Genomic DNA, 4,367 nt, shown 5'->3' with positions numbered 1-4,367 from the left:
TTTTTTTTATATAGATGCTTGATGTCTTTACCTATCATTTGGTATACTTTTTTTGTAAATTCAACCTATAACCTGCTCACAGGGGGGGATTTAAAATGACAACTTTTTCACAACAAATTTACTTTTTCAACATAACTTTTGAAAATGTTCCGGAAGGTCTGACACTTTTATATATATCTTAAATTAAAGCTAATGTAATGTACTTTAATTTGAAAAAAAAAAATTTGACCTCTGGACTTGTCTTCATGGTGAAAACGGCTACCGAATGCTATTTTTGTGTGAAAATTTTCGATTTTATAATTTACATTTTTTACTTTAAAGTGCTATAACTTTTTAAAAAATGTATGGATCAATACAATTTTTTCATGAGAAGTAGTATTTATATACATCTTTCATTGGATATACTTTTTTTTTAAATCAGACTATTTCCCTATATATGGGGGGGCTTCAAATATAAAAAATGCATATAGAAAGTAGAACTTTTTCAACTTAACTTTTGAAAATGTTCCGGAAGGTCTGACACTTTTATATATATCTTAAATTGAAGCTTATGTAATATACTTTAATTTGAAAAAAAAAAATTTGACCTCTGGACTTGTCTTCGTGGTGAAAGTTGACATCAAAGTTAATAAAAAATTACGATTTTTGTAAAATAATTTTTTTTTATATTTTTAACTTAATAATGCTCTAACTTTTTCAAAAATGAACATATCAATATAATTTTTTTTTATATAGATGCTTGATGTCTTTACTTATCATTTGGTATATTTTTTTTGTAAATCTGACACTTAACCTGCCCACAGGGGGGGATTTAAAATGACAACTTTTTCACAACAAATTTACTTTTTCAACATAACTTTTGAAAATGTTCCGGAAGGTCTGACACTTTTATATATATCTTAAATTAAAGCTAATGTAATATACTTTAATTTGAAAAAAAAACTTTATTTTGTCTTCACAGTATAAAAGGCTACCGTATGGTATTTTTGTGTTAAAATACTCGATTTTATATTTGACATTTTTAACTTTAAAATGCTAAAAGTTTTTAAAAAATGTATGAATCAATACAATTTTTTTAGGCGAAATAATATTTATGTACTTCTTTTATTCGACATACTTTTTTTTTTAAATCGGACCATTTCCCTGAATACAGGGGGGGTTCAAAACTTAAAAATGCATATAGAAAAAAGAACTTTTTCAACTTAATTTTTGAAAGTGTTCCGGAAATACTGACATTTTTATATATATATCTTAAATTAAATCTTATGTAATATACTTTATTATGAAAATAAAAATTTCGGACTTTGTTTTCATAGTGAAAACGAACATCAATATTAAAAAAAAAAAAATACGATTTTTGTAAAAAAATTCTTTTTTATATTATCTTCGATGCGAAGCTGAGAAGGTATTGGTTTTACTAAGATTTTTTTTTGTGTCTGTTACCACTTTTTCTCAGCTCTCACCGAACCGATTTCACAAATTGTATCTAGTCGAAGACATTACCCTCAAAAATTGAAAAAAATTCCCTTGTTCCCCGTAAATGGAGGAAACCTCCAAAAAAATTACAAATTTAAAAATCGCTAATTTTCGAAATTTTTTCAATTTTTTTTACTAAAACTTTTTTAAAAATAACCAAATCAATATTATTTTTTTTATATAGATGCATGATATCATTACCTTTCATTTGGTATATTTTTTTTTTATATGTGACCCTTTACTGGCCCACAGGGGGGGATTTAAAATGACAACTTTTTCACAAAAAATTAATTTTTTCAACTTAATTTTTGAAAATGTGACGGAAGGTCTGACACTTTTATATATATTTTAAATTAAAGTTAATGTAATATACTTTATTATGAAAAAAAAAAAAATTTCGGTAGCCATTTTCACCGTGAAAATGGCTACCAAATGCTATTATTGTGTGAAAATTCTCGATTTTATTTTTTGCATTTTTAACTTGATAATGCAATGACATATTGAACAATGTATGGATCAACATTATTTTTGTATGAGAAATAATAATTTTTAATAATCCCTTTTTCCTTCGACATACTTTATCTTAATCAGGATATTAATAAGGAACTAGCAGATCATGTAGCTTTTGGAATAATTCACCAATTTTTTAAAATTAAACACTATCTAAAGATTTACATTGAAGCGTTTTTTTTTATAGTGATTTTAATCACTGTCAGATATCATTATACTTGATCCATCTATGCCACGTCACCACTGTGCCGGGACCCCTCTGTGCTGGGTTTTTTTAACATTATAACACTATAACTTTTTGAAAAATTTATGGATCAATACAATTTTTTTATGATAAATATTATTTATATAACTCTTTTATTCGACATACTTTTTTTAAATAAAACCAATTCTTTTATATCCTTTATATATTTATTCATATATTACACTTATAAATCATGAAACTTGTAATCAGGATATAATAAGGAAATAGGAGATCATATAGCTTTTGGAATAATTCATCATTTTTTTTAAATTAAACATTATCTACAAATTTACATCGAAGCGTTTTTTATGATAATGATTTTGATCATTGTCAGATATCATTATATTTGACCCAACTATGCCATGTCCCCACTGTGCTGGGATTTTTAATTTAAAAAATCCTTAACTCTTTTCAAAATGACATAATCAATATAATTTTTTTTATAGATACATGAGGTATTTACCTATCATTTTATATATTTTTTTTTATAAATTTAACCCTTTACCTACTCACGAGGGGGGATTCAATTTTATATATAACTTAAATTAAAGCTGATGTATTTTACTGTGATTTAAAAAAAAAAAATTCGGACTTAATATAGTCTTCACGTTGAATATGGCTACCATATGCTATTTTTGTGTTACAATTCTCAATTTTATATTTTACATTTTTAACTTTATATTTCTATAACTTTTTGAAAAATATATGGATCAATACTATTTTATTATGATAAATACCATTTATATACCTCATTCATTCTACATACTTTTTTTTAAATTGGACCATTTCCCCTTTTTACAGGGGTGAACTTAAAACTATATTAAAAATATTATTAATTTAAAAAACTAAAAAATATTAAAAATATTAAACTCAAAGCCACAAAAAAAAATTAATGAAAAGTCGCGGATACGTATTTCGGAAACCATGTTACCATTATCAACGCTAAACACATACTGACACCCCGACTAGAAAAAACTCCCTTATATACCCCTAGTGACCTTATCAGTGACCTTAGGACAAACAAAAAGAAATATAGGGGTCAGGTTTAAAGAGCACTTAAGAAATATTAAAAATCAAGAAATTGAGAAATCTCCAGTGGCTGAACATTTATTGACACATAATCACTCTATTAAAACCATAAAACTAATTAAAAACGTAAATAATTACAAAGAACTTAATATCAGAGAAGCAATAGAAATGTTTAAAAATAAAAACAATTTAATTAATTGGGATCTTGGCCCACTGAAAAATTCATTATTAAACTTGTGTAAACTGGCAAAATGTGATAATATTACTTAGTGATAACGTCACTAGGTGATAAGGTCACTAGGGGTATATAAGGGAGTTTTTTCTAGTCGGGGTGTCAGTATGTGTTTAGCGTTGATAATGGTAACATTGTTTCCGAAATACGTATCCGCGACTTTTCATTAATTTTTTTGTGGCTTTTGAGTTTAATATTTTTAATATTTTTTAGTTTTTTTAATTAATAATATTTTTAATATAGTTTTAATTTTACTTAATTAATTAGCCACAAGTGATCAATTTTTATTATATGTGAACTTAAAAATGCGTATAGAAAGTAGAACTTTTAAAATATTTTTAATTAAAATATATTTATTGATTACTTATACGTAACCTAATAATCAAACATAAATATTTGTTATATTAATTAGAAAGATTTTATTATTATTTAGGCAATATGTGAATCTCTAAGTGCAGATTTAAAATCGGTGCAAGAATGGGTTTAGAAAAGTATATTTTGGTCGAATGAAAATTCCTTGTAGACCAGTAAATTTATTTATAAATAACAATCAATTTTTATTTTAAGTATTGCATCAAATCCTTCAACTTTTATTAACGTTTGCCATAAAATTAATCACTACTTTATAATTTTTTCTAGTTTCTTCATAAAAATTACAATACTAAATTATTAAATATCAACTTCCATACTACGTTGAATTGCTGTAATAAATATTTATTCATATATTACACTTATAAATCATAAAACTTGTAATCAGAATATAAATAAGGAAATAGGAGATCATGATGCTTTTGGAATAATCCATTATTTTTAGCTTCGATGCGAAGCTGAGAAGGTATTAATTTTAGTATGATGTGTTTTTTTTTTTTTTTTTTT

At 24.9% G+C, this 4,367-nt stretch overlaps 1 protein-coding gene and 1 long non-coding RNA gene across 6 annotated transcripts in view; one reads left to right on the top strand and one right to left on the bottom strand.

Moving 5' to 3' along the window:
* The window catches only part of LOC126904683 (uncharacterized), a 62,854-nt gene extending 61,918 nt beyond the window's left edge, over nucleotides 1-936 (bottom strand). Inside the window, exon 1 of the long non-coding RNA XR_007703795.1 lies at nucleotides 230-936. This is a non-coding gene — a long non-coding RNA (uncharacterized LOC126904683). The remainder of the gene's footprint in view (nucleotides 1-229) is intronic.
* LOC126904678 (uncharacterized) overlaps nucleotides 1-4,367 on the top strand; it is a 20,911-nt gene that overhangs the window by 13,711 nt on the left and 2,833 nt on the right. Inside the window, exon 8 of one of the 5 annotated variants that reach the window (XM_050683902.1) lies at nucleotides 3,925-4,078. The exons of the other annotated variants lie outside the window; for them this stretch is intronic. The gene's annotated coding sequence lies outside the window, so the exon portion shown is untranslated. Of the gene's footprint in view, nucleotides 1-3,924; nucleotides 4,079-4,367 lie in introns of those variants that run through there. 5 annotated transcript variants of the gene reach the window in all.

The sequence above is a fragment of the Daktulosphaira vitifoliae genome, unplaced genomic scaffold (assembly GCF_025091365.1).
Source record: "Daktulosphaira vitifoliae isolate Bord-2020 unplaced genomic scaffold, ASM2509136v1 Scaffold_4, whole genome shotgun sequence".
NCBI classification, from domain to species: Eukaryota; Metazoa; Arthropoda; class Insecta; order Hemiptera; family Phylloxeridae; genus Daktulosphaira; species Daktulosphaira vitifoliae.
Note: the sequence above shows the minus strand (reverse complement) of the source record. Positions and strands in the feature narration are given on the sequence as shown.